Raw genomic sequence first — 22800 nt, forward strand, 5'->3', positions numbered from 1 at the left:
AATTGAGCTACACAACCTAGGGCCCACCAAAATGAACACATCCCACCATCAGCCTGTCAGGTCAACTGCCCCACACAGCCTGTTTTGCATCCCCAGGTAGACAGCAATAACAGGAAGTTTATTGAGCGATTTGAGAGCCACAGTTATTCTAACTTGATGACTGGGGGCCTGAGGCTGATAGATAAGGGCTTCTCCAAGTCAACACAATGAGTCAATGAGCAGAAGAACCTATGAATATATCTCCCAGGTATACGTCTATCCATTAATTCCACTAAGTCATCAGTCCCATATGCAGCCGCTATTTCAAACAATATGTTCAGTTCAATAGAAGAACTTGCTGTAAGAAAATCAACAGCAGTTACTACTATGTAAACACAGCCTTAGCCATGTGTATTTATACGTGCATGTTACACCAAAGAGTTAGAGCATGATTAAAGAAAATGGTCAGATCCGGAGCATGCCTTTCATGGAAACCTTATGTGGAAGAAAGAAAGCGGGGCAGAATATCTTGATTTATTAATGGAAAACTTTACAAGAAAAAGAAAAGGACAAAACATCTGGCAGTGTTGATTTAGAGCCAAACGAGATGTGATGTTAAAAGGTGTCTTTGCATCTAAAATGTAGATTTTTCCTAAAATACATACTGCATCAGGTGACAATTAACAAGATCAAAGCAGGCATTAAAAAGAATGCAACCCTTTACTCTTCTGCAGATTGAAGCTAGTATTTGCATTTGGAGGAAATCCCCTTTGGTGCTAATGAGGAATTTCCCCTAAAAGCTCATACAGACTTCAGAAGAGGTATTTTCTTCAACAGCATTGGAGGGAAGAAAAGTCATATTCCCTCCCCTCCCCGCTCCTGGGATCTCATTCCTTGTTACCCCTCCCAGCTGATGCAATTTTGTTCTTACCCCTCCCCATCCCCCACTGCAAACACGCATGTCTAGTTTGACCTTTTTATAAAATTTAAAGGTGTACTTTGGAACAAAGACCTGGAGGAGTTTTTTTAAAAAAGTAGAGGCCTGCTTTCTTCAATGATATTCCAGTTCCTTTCCTTGATCTGCTAGTTTTCATTCTTTTTTTAAAAAAAGGTGTGTGTGTGTCTAATATGTATGTATTCTCCTGTATATATATCTCCACACACACACACACACACACACACACACACACACACACACACACATATATATCCATATAAATATCCCTAGCCTCTTCATTGACTTAGAGCAGGCTTCCTCAACCTCAGCTCTCCAGATGTTTTGAGACTACAATTCCCATCATCCCGGACCACTGGTTCTGCTAGCTAGGGATCATGGGAGTTGTAGGCCAAAAACATCTGGAGGGCCGAGGTTGAGGAAGCTTGACTTAGAGGTATGGAGAGATGTGCAAGCTATATAAAATTGTGCACTAAAAAGTAAACCTGCTCCTAGCTTGTTCCCAGTATTCTGGTCAATGAACATAAACACACTGGAATGTTGCAATTTTGTTAACATAATTTAACACATTGAAGAGCTCTGAATGCTTAACAATCCACTTTCATTTGGATGTTTGCCATTTCAAATTGATTTATGATGACCCGCTCTGCCACAGGTAGACTTAAGCCTCATTATCAGTCACCCCCCCCCCCGGGGTAACAATCAATATAAATGAATACATGCATGCATACATGTAATGCCACAACTTTTTTGGCCCAGACCTGTTTCAGAAACAGATTAAGCATCATTTGTCATTTAGAGTTTTGGAAAAGTACAAATTCCTGACTGGAAACTCCAGGATTTCTTCCTCGTTCATCTATAATTATTGTGCTTTGTTAATTCTGCACCAGTTGCGCACTATCTCTAGCACTGAAGGAAGCATTGCCTCTGGATTTAAGTCAGGGATCAGCAAACTTTTTCAGCAGGGGGGCGGTCCACTGTCCCTCAGACCTTGTGGGGGGCCGGATTATATTTTTTTGGTGGGGGGGAAATTAACAAATTCCTATGCCCCACAAATAACCCAGAGATGCATTTTAAATAAAAGCACACATTCTACTCATGTGAAAACACCAGGCAGGGCCCACAAATAACCCAGAGATGCATTTTAAATAAAAATATACATTCTACTCATGTAAAAACATCCACGGGACGGATTTAGAAGGTGATTGGGCTGGATCCGGCCCCCGGGCCTTAGTTTGCCTACCCATGATTTCAGTGGAACATCTCTTCTGAAGAAAACCAGAAAAAAATGTTTTGGGAGGCAGGAATGAGTATAAAATACAGTACCTGTTAGATGGGTGGTTGTTGCCGCTAATGGGTCTGAGGAGACAGGTAATGTTGCTCCAGGTGCTTGCCTGCTACTGATCTTCTTCATGTGGGTTGATATGCATGCTCAGAAACTGCAGCTCTGGTTAGTTTCAGGTCCACTGAATGCCAGTTCTTTCATAGCCAGCTCTAGATGAAATATTCTGTAGTTATTTTTCATCTCATCAACCAAACAGTGGAAGGTCGAAAATTATCGAAAGCCACAAAACCTTTTGAGGCAGCTGGCATCCCACCTTTAGATTCAAAAGCAAGTGGGGATTTAGCCGCACAGGTGTTACCTCATAGCACAGAGCCGTTGTGACAATCTGCTCTCCGTATACCAATCCGCATCTTTTTCTAGTCTACAAGGTCTCTGGCTGCTCCTTTTCTTAGGTTGCTTGAAAGGTTTATATTTAGCACATGGTCTTTTTGAACTCGACAGATACTTAAAGAGCCTTTTTCAAAGCATCAAAATTGTTGAATATAAATTCCCCTTCCTTGCGCAGAGCTGAACTGAGCTCTGTTGTGAATTATTTCTGTCCAGTGAGTGCTGAAAGCATTTGGGAATATTTTATTTGTCATGCTCTTCTTCCCCCTCCAGCCTTTCCTCATGAGAAGCACCAGCAAGATGGATGCTAATCCCACACTCTCCTTGTCTTCTGTGTTTTCACAATCAAGGCTTGTAACCCATTTTTGTCAAGTCCTAATAAAGGACTCCTCCAGAGTATATAACGAGTCTTTATTTCCCTTTGCAGTATGGACGGCAGCCAGTTGTTTGGTTTCTTTTATTCTTTGTGGTATTGTCTTTATTTAAATAGAAACTGGGTCGAAGAAGGCATTCAGTTCTGGGATATTTTTTATGTCACGTTGCGCTATGCAACAGGCAATGTTGAAAACAGAGGTTTCCTCAGAGGTTTCAGAATTTCCCCAGAGATTTCAAAAGCGGTTGAGTAAGCATCTGTCTGAGGTCCATGCTCAGTCTGTGCAAGTAAAGCATGGCACATTCTGAACACATCAAACTTTTAAAATATTGCTTCTGTTTAGTACTTCAGCTTTCCTGGCAGAGAGAACACATTTTTTTGGTGGGGAAGTGTCATTTGCTCCACTTCTATGTGTCAGGGAGTAGATAAAGACATAATACTGGGGCCAGAAAAAAACAGTAAACAGAGTTGCCACCAAAACGTTGACTAAGTCAAATGCAAAATGAATATGGGTTTTTCCCTCAGACAAAAATTTGTATGGTGGAGAAATTTCAGCAATCTTTTCAGAAGTCTTTGACTTCCCTCGTTTCTACATTATGCTTGGTGTTGCTTGGGTTTTACTAATATGTTGCCTAATTCTGTAACTTCTCCAATTTTTTGGCATCAAGTTCCAAGTGTACGGAATCCATTGCTTGCTCGTCTCCTTCGCTGAAAGAACTGCTGAAGATCAAGAGCCACAATAGAACTAATAGGATTGCAAGAATGTGCTGGGGTGGCTGGCGGTGCTATGGATGCCTTTCTTATTCCAGCCAAAACAATCTGGAATGCATTTGCAGGAAGAGATACAATAAGCAGGAGTAATGGCAGGAAAGGAAGACCAGCATGTCTTGCTGTAGCTGTTAACATGGTAGGTAACCATGGTGGAATCTACACACATATAAAAAAATGTTTTGAAAAAACATTGAATTTGCCATAGCTCACTGTCACCATCTAGTGTCACATTTGTATATTGCACTTTACAACATACTTAAAACATTTTATTTGCTGCTGTATAGCTGAGTCCCATGTCCTCCCTCAAGAAATCTGAAAGTGGACATTTAAACTCCAGCAGATTTGCAATCTAGAATTCTGCTCTGAATTTTGATACTAAATATTCTCCAGGTCTTCTCTGACTACTCAATTATTTGGCAGATACCCAACAAATATTTAATATCTGATTTTGACAACACTTGTGCAGTCAGGATATCATGGTTCTTTCATAATTGACCATAGTAAATAGCTGAAATGCAATGGCAATGTTCACCTTTGATAGCTCAGGGCCTGGTTATCTGAGCAACCCTCATTCCCTGCCCAGCTCAGCTGCTATTCTCAGTTGGGGGACCTTTGCTGGAGGTGCACGTGCTGTAGGAGGTCTGCTGGCTGTTATACAGCAATGAGCCTGGCTCCCACTTTAGGGAACTCTATCCCTGGCTATACATTGCAAGCATCAAATGTGCATATTTCAGCACCTGCTAAAAACCTTCTTCTTGACCCAAGCCTTTCCTGATCAAGGCTTAACTGCATTTGTATTTTTACCTCATCACTGCATGTTGCAACTGCATATTACAACGTCTCTGCATGTTGTAACTGGAACCAGTATTTCAACCCATTTTGCATTATATGCATTGATTTTACTTTGCACCATTTAAGTACGTCAGTTTGAAGTGTTATATGAACAAGCAGAACAACACCAGCAGCAACTGTAGCAGCCATTGGTGTGAATGCGGGGTTTCCTCACAATGCAAATAACAACTTCTGAGGAGAGTTTCGTCAGTTCTGCAGCAGGGGATCACAATAATCATTGCCTCCCTGCATTCTGTGATCCTGGTAATGATCACTCCCCATCCAGTGTATGCATTATTTATTCATTTGTGATACTTATATCCCGCCCTTCACCATGAGGAAGAATACATGTCATGAAAATGAGAGCGCATACATCATTAAAATCAATATCAATGACTTTAAAATCAAATAGATGCAGACTAAACCATTGAAACCAATAACAGAACAATCAGCACTAGTAAAGGTAAAGGTACCCCAGTCGCGGACAACCTTGGGGTTGCGGCGCTCATCTCGCTCTATAGGCCGAGGGAGCCAGCATTTGTCCACAGACAGCTTCCGGGTCATGTGGCCAGCATGACTAAGCCACTTCTGGTGAACCAGAGCAGCGCACGGAAACGCCGTTTACCTTCCCACCGGAGCAGTACCTATTTATCTACTTGCACTTGACATGCTTTTGAACTGCTAGGTGGGCAGGAGAATCAGCACTAATAATCCATTAAAACAGGGAGATGCATGATTTCTGACAGAGCGGCTCATATCAGTAAGCTTCATCCCTTCCCAAGGAGGTGCATCTTCACCTGCCAACAATAAGCTAATGACATGATACGAGATGCATCTCAGAGAGGAGATTATGCCAGAGGTGGGGGACAACCATAGAGAATGTCCTTTCCCCACTGCTAAAATTCCCCGTAGTGGTGACACCATGAGTAGGACTTCTCCCGCACATACAGGCAGGTCAGGTTGATATGGTAGGAAGCCTTCTATGGCTTATGTTGCACCCAGCTGAGAAAATCCCTGGCCTCTTGTTGTCTGAGACTGGCAGGACACTGAGGAGCGGTGGCTGGATACGAATGAGTAGGCCCTGGGAGAAGAGACTGTTGGAGACTGACTTGGAAGGAGGATCAGGGATCTTGGGGAGTCTCTAACAGCCAGGAGATGAATCTAACACTCAGCTATGGGAGAACCAGGACACTTTTAGGGTGTTAATGCTGTGACCCCCTCCATTCCAGGCTCAGGTTGTATATATGTGTAAATAAACCATATATCACAAAGACACCACAGTCTCTGTTGTGCCTCATTTCCCAAAGGAAACACAACCCCTTAATTCCCTCCTAAAAGAATAAAGACACAACAGTCTTATTCATAAGTAGCAGAAAGTAGTTTTAGCCACGATCAGGCAGAGCACAGTGTGATCCCTGAAGGCACGCTTTAGGCTTAATGTTACAAATAAGTACAAATAGGTTTACCCCATATGGGAGATAACCCAGGGACTGCTGGCTGAGAGGAAGAGGAGGTGGCTGCGTGACTTGGCCTTTTACCAGGTCTGGAAAGGTCACGCCCACCTACTGGTCATATGCAAAGGAAGGATGCTCCAGCCAGGTGTAACAGGAAGTTTGACTGGCTGGACCAAACATGCCCTTGCATGTCCACTCTAGCGAAACAAGGAATGCTGTACTTGACTGTTCCAGTGGATTACATCCCACATAGGGCAGCGACACCTTGTGGAGGACCCTGGCACTGTGTTTGGCACCGTGTTGCCCCTTGTCTTCTGCCCCCCTGCTTCCCCAGAAATATGCTAGTTACTAAGACTTAGTATATAATAGGCACTATGAAGACTGAGTTAGCTAAATAAACAACATGGCCACAGGGTGAGGGACCTTCCATCTTTGAAAAAATTGGGGTTTTTAAAAATTGCTTTCCTGTTAAAAGAAAAAGATGCACATTAACATTCTTGTGCAAAACCTTCATGTCAACTGCACTGCTGTTTATATTGCAGAGGATGTTTACAGTCTTCTCAGCTTCCCTGCGGGTTTTTAATGAAAATGATGGTGGGGCAAGTCTTTTCCTCTTGGGTCAAGAAGAGTTCAGCACTATGGAGGGAAATGCTCTGTTTATGCATAGCACAAGGAATTATGCCTGTCCGCCAACCCTGACTTCTTCAGCAGACAATATTTAATTTCAAAGGACAACAGCTTGAAAGCTCTTCTATCCCCACCACTGAAAGAAAACAGCCCTGCCCCCCCCAGTTTGTTGAGTCTGGACATGGGGGTGGGGGCACTGCAGGATGCAAAGCTGGTCTTTGGTTTCCAACTCAGGGTGCCTGCAGCCAGTGACTGGAGCTGGGTGCATGCCAGGGTGAAAGGGAGCAGATCCTGAGGTCAATTAAGCATTTATTGCAAACTATTAAGGTAGTTTGGCCTTGCAGCCACCACCATCTCCCAAAAGAAGAGGCGAGGCAGCCCATGGGTAAAATAGAAGAAGAAGGCGGCAGGGGGAGAACAAAATCTAAGAAAGGGAAAGGGGGAGAGAAGGGGTGGGGTTGAACACTGCGACGTCTGTGGCTACAGCTCCATTTAGTGGCTGGACATAGGAAAGTGTCTCAAACCAGTTATAGCACTGGCCTAGCTAGCTCAATAGTGTATACAGTAACTGAAAAAGGCTCTTCAGTCCTACTGAAGATGTCAGGGACTAAACCAGGGACCCTTTGCTTCCAAAGCATGCGCTGTGCTACTGAGCTAAGGCTGTGGATTTGGGGAGGTCTTTGGGCACAGCTCTGGTAGAACATGAAACTCTTAATCTCAAGATTGTGGGTTCAAGCACGGCAGGGGGTTGGACTAGATGACCCTCGGGTTCCCTTCCAGCTCTACAGTTCTATGTTTCCTCTAGGAATAGGTCCTCCAACCTGGAAGATGCAGGACATGCAAGCCAAGAATTTGCTCATCATCCCACCCCGCTGCCCCTACTGGCACCAATCTTCTTGCGTGATTTGTGCAAATCAACAATGTTCATAATCAAACAGCATTTAACTTCATGCAGAATGCAGATACTTGTGATCTGGCTACCTGACAAGCACCTGATCCAACGATACGTGCGGATGCTGTCAGGCCAATAAACCAGGGAGCTTGGGATAATTTCAAGGAAGCTGGAAGCCCCAGTATACTTACTCTATTGTTGTTCAAGGTATTAACAGGGAAAGCCAATTAGCAGCAGGAACTGTTGCCCACATTGAATGGCTCCTACACTTTGCCGTAAGTAGAACCTCTTCTTACATTTATCATAAGCCGGTAGCCTTGAAGTCTAGATGCAGAAGCTACAGACGTCAGACGTATCCTATGCTTGCTGGAACCTCAGCTTGCTTACCCTTTATCATTGTGATGATGTCACCCTAGTTAAATACAGTTCAGAATGGCTTTGTTTGGGATTACAGAGAATTGGGGACTTTCCGTGACCTTTCCTGCGCGCAGTGGTGCCCTGCACACCCCCTCTGTGCTCGCTCCCAATTTATGTTTCCCTGCTATCCAATTAGCACCTTGTTCCAGGTGCTTATCTGGAGTGCTCTTTCTTGGGGTCACTGCCCCTTAGTTATTAGCATCCCCCATTTCAACACCCAACAGCTGCTCTGACATGGAAGCGCAGGAAGCACACTTTTGCACATTGTCATGCTGCTGCAGAAACTGAGGGGGCACTGATTCCTCCTCCATAATGGCAGGATCCTAAGATTTGCATGAAATGACTGCTCAGCCTTAATTTGTTCTTTAGTACTGTGTGCAATGATATTCCTACCACAGGCCTCACTATAAGCAAACAAAAAGCCTTGCCTTTTAATAGCTTCTTACTCAGATACTTAAAATGAAGACTCCAGCAGCCTTTCGCAACCTTGGCTCCCCAGATATTGTTGCACTTCAGTTCCCACCATCCCTAATCACTGGTACTGCTGGCTAGGGATGATGGGAGTTGTAGTCCAATAACATTGCAGCCCCAAGGTTAGGAAAGGCTGTTCTACAGCATCAACGAAGCCTATACTGTGGGAATGTTCAAGTTTTTTTGTTTTTTCAGAAATTCCCCCTGGAATTGGTCTTCTTTCGCTGTGTTGTGCTACCTAAACTGTACATCTCGGAATCACAAATAATAGCCAACTGGACTTTCCCCTCCCTGCCCCCAGGATAATCTGCTATCAATCACTTTATGGGAATGATCCTGATGACTTTTTAATATTATTTATTGCATTTTTAGAATTTGTAATTTAATGCTACTTGTAAGTCACGTTGAAAAGATGTGTATCTTGAAAGGTGGGATATAAATTATTGTAATAAAATAAATACTTAACAGTCATAAATTGTAGTTACAGTTCTGATGTTCTAGTCACACCTGACCCAAATGTCTTCGCAATGGCATCTCAACAGCCTTATAGATTGCAGTGTCACCACAGCAATCTCCATAATGGAAATTAAACAAAAAAAGAGGTGCCACGTTTATATTCTAAGCTAACTGACAAGGCACAGTCTTCTTTTCCTAAGTGATAAAGTAGCAGTGCTTTAGAAGAGAGTTCATCCTCCAGATTATATCTGGACCGACCAGGCTTTATTTGAAGTGCAATTAAGAGGATCTCAGGAAAGAGCTGCAGTATATCCATCATTCTCAGATTTAATCATGAAGGTTAAAAAAAGCCCTCCTTTTCCCAGCTCATTCCTACTGAAAGTTCAGCTTTTGTGGAAAGGTTAAATTCATCCTTCAAAATCTGCATTTATATTTGGATTAATATCATGAGATTCGGAGGTGCTTCTTAAGAATGTTATGATCGTTCTAGAATATATTGGATAAATGGGTGATGGCTGAAATGGGGTGAGGTTTCTTGTTTTCTTTCCCCCCAGATTATGTTTGAAAGTTATTCTGTATTAATGATTTTATACATTTGTTGAAAAAAATGACCGTATGAAAGTAGACGTTTATCTGATTTCTTTGTCCATATGTGCATATGCAGGTACAAATTCTACCAGTGCCCCACAAGTCATGAAGAGTGTTTGCCATAGAGTTTGTTTCCCCCGAGGCAGCTTCTCTTCTTGTTGGGGGATGTGGGCTTGAAGCAGTCCTGGACTAGCACAGCAGAAAGACGGGCAGGCAGAGGAGCTAGCTCAAAGCGAGACTCCAAAGAAGACCAGAAGAGCCTTGGCCACCGCCAAAGGCAACTTTGCAGATTCCCACTCCAATACTCACCACCATTTTGTGTGTGGCATCTGCCCTCCAACACAGACCAACAAGGCCCCAGAATGATGCTGGGTGTGAGGCGTCATCTGAGAGTGAGATGGATGGGCCAGCTGCCGGCACATTTGCTGTCGTTGAAGGAGCTGTAGTGGGGGAAGAAGAAGAAAAGGAAACAGGGAAATAAAGCAATTCTGAAGTAATCTCATCTTCTAAATTTGTATGATGCTTGCTCACGTCTTCTTATTTCTATCTTCTCTTACGTTTGCAGTGTAACATCGCTATGGAAAATAAGAAAATATTCATTCAAAGAGAGAAGGAGGGAGAGAGGGAATGACTTGGAACATGTTGTCAAATTCTCAGCTCCCTCACCATACTGCAAAAGCCAAGGATTTTTGTATGTGTGTGTGCGCGCGCGCAGGAATGGGCAGAAATTCAACTGGTATAACACCACTATAAGTCTATAATGATACATTAATTGGGAACAATACTTAATTTTGGGTAATTATATGGGACCTAAACAGATTAGTCACATTAGCAAAAGAGAGTAGAGAGTAGCTATACCTTTAGTGAATAATATATATTATAAATAATTGAAATTAAATTCATGAATTGAATCAAAACATCAACAGATTTGAAGCGAAGTAGCCTTAATTCCTATCCCAATTTATCCCCACCCCCGCACTACCAAAGAAATATTACATTCCTTTAACCAAGAAGTGGGATCAATTTTAATTTCGTTCCGCTTTGTTAGAGAATAGCCTGCAGGATTTCAGTTATACTTAATGACACATCCATTTCTTCTGCATTAGGGTAAAAACCAATATTTATATTACAATGAATTTACAGTAGAATTAGTTGCAGCGAAATCAAACAAGCCGAAAAGGTTTCTGCAGTGTAAATGGATCACGCTCTTGGGAAAATACACCAAGGTCTGCAGCTGTTCCTGGAAACATGCCAATTAAAGTCACCTCATATTTAGGCAGCAGGAAAACAATTCTATTATCCTAATAGGACAAAGACTATGCTATCCATGTCTCTTATTTCAAGAATATTGTTATTCCATGCTAAAACCAATGAAATATCTTATAAATGCATTATATGTAAATGTAAATATGATGCTCCTGAAAGCCTGTTAGCCCCCTGCATTTGGACAACAAGGTCCATAAATCCTATTTTTAATTAATTGTCAACATGAGGTGCCAGAGGAAGACAGCTTTCAAATATGTGAGGTCCCTGTGGAAAATGTTGCTACTTTTATTGGATTTTTAAAATTTTTTATAATATTTTTTGCTTCCCCTAAAAATTCCTTAAATGTTTGTCTCAGGAGAAACACCCTAGCTCATTTTTTCTTCAGGATGGATCTGGTGACAAGGAAGCAGCATCAGTTACCTGCTCTGGGCATCTTTTTCTGGCTTTGCCTGACTGCTACAGCTGGACCTGCTGTTTTGTACTTTGTGATGCTATATTCCCCCTTTGATGTTGCTTCCAGCAGTTTATACTGCCAGATTTATTGTGCATTTGAGTTTTACTGGACACTACTTAGGGATTTAAAAATAATAATACTTACCGGTAAGCTGTTTAATAAATAACAGTTTTGGTGGCAACTTTATACCCCACCTCCCAAAAAAGGAGACCCGAAGACAAGAAAGCAGACTACCAAAAAGTCCTCTGAAATTATTTGTGTGCACACAGTGGCCCAATGTGTTCCCAGTACAACTGCTATTCCTCATTGTGTAATACATCATTATGTGTTATGTTGCTTGGTCAGTTTCCTAAAATAAAAAAGATGGTGCAGCACTCATCCAACAAATATATTATTTGTTGATAGGATTTATATACACCATCTTTTAAGTGCAGCTGCCCCTTAGGACAGAAATGATTGCAATGGCTTGTCAAACTGTGGAGCAACAAAATATTGGCAATGGAGGGAGTTCAGGTAACTCAAACTTTCCCCAGCAATATCTGTGCCTCAGTGGGGATGCCTGCTGATCAAAATAACTGGGTAATTAAACGATTATGGGTACAGGCCTGTGGTCTCTGGAATGGTTTCCCAGGGCTCCAGGATGGATCAGATCTACACTTCCAGTACAGTGGCACTGTGGTTTACAACCATAATCCGTTCCAGAGGTCCGTTTGTAAACCAAAACAGGTTGTAACCCAAGGCGCATTTTCACCAATGGGGCCTCCCCCCCAAAATTGTTCATAATCCCCCCAAAAATGAGTTGTAATCCAAAAAAAGTTTGCAAACCGGGACACGCACTTCCGGGTTTGACGTGTTTGTAATCCAAAACTTATGCAAACCAAGACGTATGCAAACCAAGGTACCACTGTACTGGAGACAGCTCTGATGTCAGAAAGTGAGCTCTGATGTCAGAGCCTCCGTCTTTGGCAGCACCACTTCCTTCAATGCCCTGAGCCAAGCAACATCAAACTGCCCGTGTTGGAAAAGTCCCCCCCCCCCCGATTTCTTGTCACTCCTGCAAATTGGGCGGGAGGCGTTGGATTAGTCATGCCTAGAAACAATGGGGGGAGAAAAGCTTTTAAAGTGTTTTTGAAGCTGGGAAACGGTTGGAAGATTGCAGAACATTCTTCTTCTCTCACTTCTACCTTGCTGGTGCAGCTGGACATGGGACAAGGTGGTTTAACCACCTTCAAATTCCCACCTGCACTACTTAAGGTTGCAGTCTAAAATATAAGCCGAATACTTTTTGTCAGTTGCCCACTCATGTAACTTGACTATGTAGAACCAAATGGAAAATGTTTCCGCCTGGCTTAGTTCATCACAGCTACCATGTTCATCACAAGACCTCTTGCCTTATATCTTATAGCTGGGTATAGTTGAACGTAATGTGTTAAACATAAAAGATGCTGCTATTAAATTTTCTAGTTTAGTAGTAGTTGCTGCTGCTGCTGTTATTTTCATCTCTTAATGCAAAATGCCTCCAGGGCTCATCTGAGCAGCCTTCTTCTATCATGTTCAGCATTTAGCAACCAATAGATAGTCTCACAGCTGACAGATGGTGACTATTTCAGCAGGTGGCTGTTTGGAATGTGGCTGGTGTTAATTCCCCAAAGAAATACTTTCACATTTAATTCTTTCTATCCATATAAGTTGAATGATTTATTTTGTCACATTCCCACCACTGGTCTCAAAGCTCTGGTTCCATTTAAATCCCCTTGGACAAACAAAAGGTATATTTTGTTTGCTTGTTCCTGAAGCTCTCCCATCCCTGGATGCTACTGTTGCCAGCAGCTCAATAAATGAATCCAAAATGGATAAAGCTGTTCTGCGGGTGACCTTCTGCTAGTGTGTTACTGACTGCTGAATTTCACACCTCTGACATGGATAACCCAGAGTGGTGACTAAGGATGCATGACACAGATTCAGTGAAGTGGCACTTTTACTCAATGAATTTATAACGAGTACTTTCCCCTCCAGCTGGCTTTATTAAGTAGTTTATTTCAAAGTTATGAGATTAGAAGTAAGGAAGATGGAGGCAAAGCCTCAACCAATTCCCAGAGTCCCACTTCTGACAAATGAACTCCTTCCTGTTGAGGCAGTTCCAGCGTGTCACTCCATGTTTTAAACCCACCTTCTCCTTAGAATGCAGCTTCACATTTAAATCCCACCCTGCTCTAAGAACATAAGAAGACAAGACAGGCCCAAAACATTTTGGTACCTGAGGCAGACCCCTGACCCCCCTCCCCACCAGGAAAAAAGGGGGCAAGGGAGGAACTACATCAGGAACAAGGGGCAAGGAAAGATCTACATTAGGATTTGCTGCACCTGTGGATCTTGCGACTTCAAATGGAGTTTTTTAAAAAATCCTGGGGTTTTTGTGAGTTTATGTAGCTGAGCTAATTGATATATTGTAAAAGAAAGGCAGGTCGGATAAAACTAATTGCTTCAGAGACAGCAGCCTGCTGTTTGTTTAGGAACTCTGTTTATTTCATGTTGATTTTCATTAAACCAGGAGTCTTAACATTGATTGCCTGGGTTTCCATGGCTTATGCTGACGTGACAAAGGAAGAGTATACATGAGTAGCCAATGGTTGCAGGGAGAAGGTCAAATAGACTAAAGCTCAGAATCAACTCACACTTGAAAGAAAAGTTAAAAATAATAAAAAGGTTTCTTTGGCTATGTTTGAAGCAAGAGGGAGAACAAGCAAATAGTAGGTTCTCTGTGTGGAGAAGCTGGAGAAATGCTATTGGGTGACAGAGGGAAGACGAAACTGCTCAACACCTACTTTGCCTCTGTCTTCACCCCAAAGGAAAGCAGTGCCCAACCTGGTGATAACAGAATAAATGATGCAAGGAGGGAGCTGCGACCCAAGACAAAGAAAGAGGTGCTAAGGGAACTTTATATGAATTCAGATCTCCAGGACCTGGTGAGCTGCACCCAAGAGTACTAAAACAGCTTGCAGATGTAATCTCAGTGTCTCTGTCTATAATCGTTGAGGATTCTTGATGAGTAGGTGAGGCTCCTGTAGACTGGAGGAAAGCAAACATTATCCCCATCTTCAGAAAGGTAGCTACCAGGAAAGGTCCTAGAACAGATTAAATGGTCAGTCTGTGAGAACTTAGAAAGGGATGCTGTGATTATTAAGACCTAGCATGGGTTTCTCAAAAATAAGTCAAGCCAGAAAAATCTCCCTTCTTTTTTTGGACAGAGTTACAAGCTTGGTGAATCAGGGGAATGCTATGGATGTAGTGTATCTTGTTTCAGTTAAGGCTTTTGACAAAGTCCCCCATGATATTATGGCACAGAAGCTGATAAAATGTGGGCTGGATGAGCCAGATTTGTAGCTGGTTGACTGGCAGAACCCAAAGAGTACTCATTGACGGTTCTTTATCATCCTAGAAAAAAGTGACCAGGGGGTTCTGTCCTGGGCCTGTTGTTGTTCAATGTCTTTATAAATGACTTGGAAGAAGGTATTGAGGGGATCCTCGTCCAATTTGCAGATGACACCAAACTGAAAGCTGTAGCTAATGCTGCAGAAGATAGATTCAGGATTCCAGATGAGCTTAACAGATTGGAGAACTGGGCGAAAACTAACAAAATGAATTTCAATAGGGAATTCAAATAACTTCAGCGAGAGTGCAGTGGGGGTAAGAATTCTTAAAAGTTCAGATGCAGGGCGTTCTCTTGCAACTTTTCATGCATTCGTTTGTTGCTACTCAACCTTTTCTTTCAAAACATACACTTCTGATGCCAGAAAAAAAGGCTCTTTAGCTTAGTGCTCTTAACAAAGACTTGAATGAAACAGTTCCTGAAATCAAATCATAATTAAGCTGCTAATCACAAAATGTATATAGCCAGACACATGGAAGGCCTCATCACATTGCACACTGGAGGTCAGCAGAGAGGCTCTTGAGTTTGCAGTTTGTATTGGATAGTTTATTTCAATCTTTTAAATCTTTTTACAATATTTAATATGTAATGCAATTGACCTTTAATAGTACTTAGAATTTTATTTGCTGATTTTACAATATTTTAACCATTGGCATACAATGGCAATGGGCAGGTAGGTGACATGTAGTAGTATTAGCATTTGACTGTATGGAGTAACCAACAAAGTCAGCTTTTGAGAGGTAATATTTGATAACATTCCTTTTAAACAGCTTACGTTTCAAACTTTGATGTAAAACGCCATTCAAAACTAAATTGCAGATTCAAAACCTGAACGGCAGGTTGGATCCAGTAAAGCCTTAGAATTAAATCAAACCCCCTGAACCCCTGGATTCTCCAAGGGCTGAAATATAAGCCAGGCCAGTTGTCCTCATGAGGTAATCACCTGGGAGATGAACCATTAGGAGAACAAAGGGACGGGCCTCTGTGTCAGACGGCAAGTGGGTGAAGCCCCTCTTCCAGCTCTGGTTTACTTAGAAGACAAAGGCAGAGTTTGAAATAGAGTCTTTAGAGTTAGCTGGACTATGACCTGGAGGGAAAAGGTTGCAGTGTGGTAAAGGCGGCAAGCTGGATAGAGGGTCAGGGCACGATGCTTGATTTCTGATTTGAATCCACAGCTGCAGCTGTGGGAGAAGCAAGAGCCTCTTGGGGTGTCAATGCTGTGAACCCCTCCACTGTGGGTTCAGGTTGCATTTGTGTGTAAATAAGCCATATATCACAAAGACAACACAGCCTCCACTGTGCCTCATTTCCTAAACAAACAAAACACGAACCCTGGGTAAAGCTCCTGGAACCCCTGGAACCTCGCACCACTCGGAGATTGGGGTGGAGTGCAGCAATGTTTAACTTCCCAAAGATTTTGATAAGGTGAGGGGTTGGGTCTTTTTCTTAGTTTTAAGAGGATTATAGAAGTTATTTACTCTTATTTAACTGCTGGTATTATTCTGCTCCAAGCAGCTTTCATAATATGTAGACAGATGGCTGAGGTGGCAGTGGGGAGGGGCGATTTGACTCTTGCGCAGATGGACCAGAGTGCAGTGAAATATTGGGCCCACGGGGAGTGCAGCTTGGCTCCAGAACACAGCCACAATCCCCAGAACAGCCACACACCACCATCCTATGCTTGCTTCCTTGGAACAGCAGTCCAGGTGTTCATGGGTTAACCTCTTGGTGAGCGATTTAGAACTGCAGCCACACTTCAGGTCTTGGAGGCTGAAAACCCCACATTTCATAAAGGTCACTTTTACATTGCAAATGTTTCAAAGGAGGATGCTCTGCAATATTTTCAAGTAAAGAAAATAGAGTTGAGCTGCACAGCAGTTGTCCCCAGTTTATTTTGAGACAATGTACAACAGAGGGAATTGTCTCAGAATAAACCAATTAAAGGATACAACTAGAACTAGGGTTTTTTGTAGGGCTCAGTTGAAGTATCCCCTAGCTGAAGCATTCCAGATGAAACTGCAGATTTGTGAAGCTTGAAATCCCCCTTCCGTAATTTACCTTGTCGTTAATTTCTTTTGTAATTCCTCTTGGCTGTCCTGAATCTTCCCTCATTCAGCTTCATTGGGTGACCTCAGGTTCTAGTACTATGAATGATGGAGAAAAATGTCTCTCCAGAGACAGATTTAGGGCAGCACAACCAGCACTGGGCACCAAGCCTAGGGGGCGCTGCAGGGCATTGCAGCTGTGAAGTAGTGAATTGAGGAGAATGGAAGGTGAGAGGCGGGGCACGCCCTGATTTTTGGGCTCACACAGGGTTCTGCTGAAAATCCAGAGTCCATCTCTCCACATTCTCCACTGAGAATGCGCATCATTTCACAAACTTCTATCGTGCCTCCTCTTCTCACCTTCCCTCTAAACCCCAAAGGTCCAAATGTTGTAGCTTCTCTTCCTAGGAGAGTTGCTCTATTCCCTTGATAATTTGCTGGCCCTTTTCTGAACCTATTCAACCTCTACCATATCCTTCATGAGGTGTGACTACCAGAACTGTACCTGGTATTCCAACCGTTGTCATGACATAGATTTGTATAATGGCATTATTATATTGGTATATTTATTTTGAAACCAATTCCTAATTCTTTTTTTTTAACAACTGTTATATACTGAAGTTCTCACCCTGGGCCAGCAGGGGGATACTGTAGATAGTTATGCAAATGAAGGATTGAAAGTGACGTTCAGTGATTGGATAGTTTGTATGCAAATGAAGGATCGAAAGTGACGTTCAGTGATTGGATAGTTTTAGAAAGTTTTTACAGTAACAAGGTACTGGAGCTCTATATATAAGCAGGCTGACTGAGCCCTTCAGTTCATTTCTGTTCCAGCTTACAAATAAAGAGCTGCTTTGGAAGAATCGCTGTGTCGTCTGATATGTTCACCCACAACTTAACAACAACAATTTCTGAATCCCTCCCCATAGGAATACTTTGAAGGGAATTGTATTTTATTACAGACAACAGGTGTTTTGTTTTATTGTGCAGTGACAGTCAGAAGACCAAGGAATGTGAGCCCAATTTTCAGTTGGAGGTATCTTTTTGATGACCTGAGGAAATCTTCTCAATTTTTTTTTACATGTATCTATGTAGAAAAATCTGATGCATAAGATATCAAAAGGAAGTTAGAGTCTGATATGAAATCATTGTTTTGCCTTATAAAAGCTTTTTACCCAATATTAAACAAACAGTTGTAGTCAGAGTCCTGGTTTTTATTTTTGCTCTCCAGCCCTGCCTGTACCTTGTTGCAAGGTCACTCTGTCTTTCATCTCTAGCCTAGCTTAGTTTAGGAAATGTACAAGGCCCTATCTCACGTCAAATCTCAAAGCGAGCACATTCATTTCAAATTAGGGATAATTTATAGGAGAGCAGCCTCTCAAACTTCAGGTCTCAAGCAATCAAAAAGGCGAGAAGAGCAGCTGACAAAATGGAAAATGCTGTTGTGTTCTCTGAAATGAATAGATGAGGAACAGATGCTGTAACAAGAGTGATGGCTTAACCTGAGATAAATGACGAAAGTACATTGGTAGGGAGCCCAATCAAGGCTGAATCAATGCTCAGATCTTGCAGAGCCTAACAAATCTTTCTTGCTATTTATGGCTGCTTTCCACTTCAACTCGCTCAGATTGCAGACACTGGCAGTTATAGGAGACCTTGTCAACATCTCTCTCTCTCCCCCCCTTCCTCTCCTTCTCTTTATCACTGTCCAGGCAGTGTATCAAGGTAGTACACATTTGTCATTGGTTGGGGGGAGGAATGAAATCTGCCATCCCAGCTCAGTAAGTTTCAAGCGCTTCCCTATGCCTGCTCCTTTGTCATGCTCTTTTAGATCTTCATTCTTGCTGTCAATTTCGTCAAAATGTAATTTGGGGGTCCATGGACCATTGGGGATACAGTTGCTAAAGTGAGCCAGCAAATTTTCTGCTTTGCCCTTCGTAAATGAACTATTGGTTCCACGCTCTGATTGCCTCTAGAAAGGAGATCAGATCTCAACTCAGTTTTCTTGGTAGGGAAATAGAGCTATGGATTGACTAATGCACAAATAAAACAAAACCTAAACCTCAGACACAGCCAATCACATCACAGTCAGAAGTCACCAATGTGAGGTGAGAGGAACACCTGTGGTGCTGCATAAGAGAATATTTATGTACTGAACTGTACTGTACTGTACACTGTACTGAACACAGTGACAAGGAGTTTGAAACCGGAAGAAGAGGACAGGACAAATAGTATCAAATCACAGGAGACTACAATGGAATGTGCCAGGAAACCAAACAATTCACCCGCTATCTATATGATCAGTAAGCACTATAATTCTGGGGCGCGGGTGGTGCTGTGGTCGAAACAACTGAGCCTAGGGCTTGCTGATCGGAAGGCCGGCGGTTCAAATCCCCGCAACGGGGTGAGCTCCCGTTGTTCGGTCCCTGCTCCTGCCAACCTAGCAGTTCGAAAGCACGCCAAAAAGTGCAAGTAGATAAATAGGTACCACTCCGGTGGGAAGGTAAACAGCATTTCCGTGCGCTGCTCTGGTTCGCCAGAAGCGGCTTAGTCATGCTGGCCACATGACCTGGAAAAACTGTCTGTGGACAAACGTCGGCCAGTAAAGCGAGATGAGTGCCACAACCGCAGAGTCGTTCGTGACTGGACTTAACTGTTAGGGGTCCTTTACCTTTTAAGCACTATAAAGCCCTTCCTATGGAAGAAGCCAAATGGAGGACATAATGAGTGATCTCCTATGACCGTGTGTCATGTCTTGGCAAGGCTGGTCAGAAGAAAAAGACTGTGGAATTGGATCCTGGAAAGGTACCACATGCTGAATCGGCTCCACTTCCCAGTACAAAATCAGACTGCAGTGGTTCCATTTTTCTGGCAACCTCTCTCCCACCAAACTGTTGCATTCCAGTGTTTTCTTCCATCACACTCCATCAAATACATTACAACACATCACAACTCTATTTTTGATTCCCCCCCCCAAAAAAAACCCTCAATAGCACAAATAAAAAACAGAATAAGAAGTGGACTTCTGTTGCAAAGTGAAAAAGAGTCCTTAAAGGGCCAGTTTCAATCATGCCAACAACAGGAAGGAATGCATTCAGCAATGCCAGCAACAAGAAGAAGCAATTGTTGTGTTAAACCATACCAAATTTTTCCTTCAACACCCAACTAATTTCTTTTAATGGGGATATGGGAAGATCAAGTTGCTTTAGCTGAGATTGTATTCCAAGGCATATCTTGCTCCTTTACTGCATGAAAACTCCACAACTATTTTTCCTTAGGAATTTTGCCTTGGTAGTGAAGTAACAGGGTATATCATAGCCTAAATGCAGGTATGTGCTGATAGGATAGATCTTGGAAGAAAATATTACTAGGGCAGGAATGCCAGCTAAAGAGGAAGAAAAAGGTTCTGCCTGCTGAACCATTGCATTCCTCTATCCCTGCTTTCAGGTGTCCCTCATGGACAACCCAAGAGGCCTGCCCCACAGAGAGGGTAATGAAGAAATAAACAAGACTCTCCATCCGAAATGGAATAATAGCAGGTGGCAATTAAATAAAATGTTACATTTAAAGTAACAGATTTTGTGTGCGTGCCCTCTTTAATTTTAGTTTTTATTAAAGCTGAAAGGTTAGGCTTGAATGGCACATTACTGCAGGGTGGCCTTTAAACATCACGATTCTGGTAGTTGAGTAATAGGCACGTATTCATTCTGGAATGGATCAAAATGCAATATAAAGGCTATTTCACACTCCTCTGGCCTTTATTGCCTTGAGGAGCTGCTATGCCATTTCTCGGCAATAAGATGCACCCGGTTTTCAGAAAAATCAGAAAGCTCTGAAAGAACTACAGGAGACCTAAGCCAAGGCAGTTTAATGTGTGTTTGTCATTTATTTATATCACAGCCAATTCCCAACAGCCTTCCATTTTGTCAACTTCTAGAGTGTTTTCGTGGGTATTTCACAAATCACATTGAGGCTTGCAGTAAATGTACACTTGTCCAATAGGGGGCTGCAGGCTACCATGCTCCCTGACACATGTACCTGTGTGATACACGTGTTTGCACTTAAGTGCCTGAGGCATATGCTGGAGGCTGTTATTCTATATCTACTTACCTGGGAGTAAGCACCACTGAAATAAATGGGAATTGTGTCTGACTGGAGATTCATAGGTTTCTGCTCTACAACCCCATGAAGTGTAAATGTGTGAAGGGGCCCTAAGAAATGGAGATAGGTACAGATAGGTTCTAGGTCAGGCATCCCCAACCTGCGGCCCTCCAGATGTTTTGGCCTACAACTCTCATGATCCTTAGCTAACAGGACCAGTGGTCAGGGATGATGGGAATTGTAGTCCAAAACATCTGGAGGGATGCCCGTTCTAGGTGGTGGCGTTTCAATTAGGGAATTCAATTCCAAGGGATATGACGCAAGCAACCTCCCTCTGAATTTCTAAATGGGGCTTAAATGCTCATCTTTTTACCAAGTCGTCAGGTGCTAATGATGACACTACAGCTAATATTATGCTGGGCCTGATGGAGGTTGTAGCCCCAAACACCTTGAGGCCACCAGCTTGGTGAAGGCTAGTTTTGAATTTGTTGGGACCTTTCAGTCACATTCAAAGTACTTTCCCCCTCAAAGAATTCTGGGTAATGTGGTTTCTTAAGGCCACTGGGAGCCATAATTCTATGTGGGGTAAACTAAAATGCCCAGAATTATTTAAGGTAAAGGATGTGCTTTAAATGTATGGTGTATATGCAGCCCTAGTATTTTTTTGTGCTGATTTTTAATACTGGTCAACATTTGAAATGGATTGAATGTTTTATTTTGTTCTGTATAACTATTTATATAGTTGTGAACCAGCTTAGGAGATCTCTGTGTTTATTAAACAAGTAAACTAAACAGGTGAAAGAAGGGCTAATGTTCTGGAAAGTAGTCTTTTTTTATTATTGCACAGCTTTGCTGACTAGTGCGTCCACTAAAGCTACTACAAACATTAAACTGGGTTAACATTTCTATAAGTACGGTAGTTAAGAAGTTATTTTATGGCATGCCAAATAAGAAGAGTCTTTTCTTCTTCTTCTTTGCATGTACTGTAGTTTGTTGCATAGGCGAAGCTCAGATTCCCAACATTTGGATGCTTTTCGATTGGTGACTGGATTAACAGCTGCACTGATTTCTATGCACAGCAATGCAAAGCATTTGGCTGAGGAGGTATTGGTGTTGGCACTTTTTGAAGTGGAACAAAACCCTGAACTCACCTCCTGGCAAGTGTTAAACAAGTTGAGTTTTATTTCATTTTAATCCCACACAAATTTTGTTGCTGATTAGCAATTTTGTATAGGACTCGGAGCTTATTTATTTAGAAAGCATTTTATTGCTGGAGCAAGCCACTTAAAAAAAAAACCTGCCCTGGTTTTCTGACAAGGTAGTATTAGATCAAGAGTGCCGGATGTCAGAAATCATCAAAAGCAAATAAGCAGAAATCCCCTTGGTTACAGAACACAAAGGACGATAATTAGTCAGCCTTATCTATTTTCCATTTGTTGAGCCTAGATGTTTTTTCCAGCACCTGCTTGTGATTAACTATCCAAAATTGAAAGCAAACACCTTTACTGTTCTTGAAAGGAAAGCAGGCTTTGGAAAATGCATAGCAAATTGGACATTCTCTTGCTCTCTTGAACATGGGGCTAAGGCAGCCTTTGAGACAGGGGCTGGGCTCACACAAAAAGGCAGCTTCACAACCACCCATTTAAAAGACAACTAGGGTGCCGACTAAGGACACAAGGATCTGTCGCTTCCAGGTCTCTTAGTTTCCCGTTTCCCCAGTGTTAAATTTAGTTCTCCACATTCCTGAAGCAGTTAGCAAATTTAGTTTGGGAAAATTGTCATGAAGAGACTTTAGCATTTTACTGTTGCAAATGAGGATCCAGGACAGGAAGCTAGTTTGGGTGGTGAACAAATCAATCTGGCTTCAAAGTCTTAGAGCATCTTCTCCAGTGTCCATGGAGAAGCAACGAAGATGCGGCAATAGTGGTTCTGGTCTTGTCATTGGAGGTGGGGGGTGAGGTGGTTGTCTCACTCCTGATGTAATCCACTCATCCTGTGGGAACCTTAGCTGTACTTCT

General features: G+C 42.4%; 1 protein-coding gene across 1 annotated transcript in view; it reads right to left on the minus strand.

The window, feature by feature from the left end:
- Positions 1-2868, minus strand: part of SHISAL1 (shisa like 1) — a 177928-nt gene extending 175060 nt beyond the window's left edge. The window contains exon 1 of the mRNA XM_083616036.1: positions 2261-2868. The gene's annotated coding sequence lies outside the window, so the exon portion shown is untranslated. The remainder of the gene's footprint in view (positions 1-2260) is intronic.
- Positions 2869-22800: the final 19932 nt, after the last annotated feature.

This window comes from Podarcis filfolensis, assembly GCF_964270895.1.
Source record: "Podarcis filfolensis genome assembly, chromosome: 5".
Classification (NCBI taxonomy): Eukaryota; Metazoa; Chordata; class Lepidosauria; order Squamata; family Lacertidae; genus Podarcis; species Podarcis filfolensis.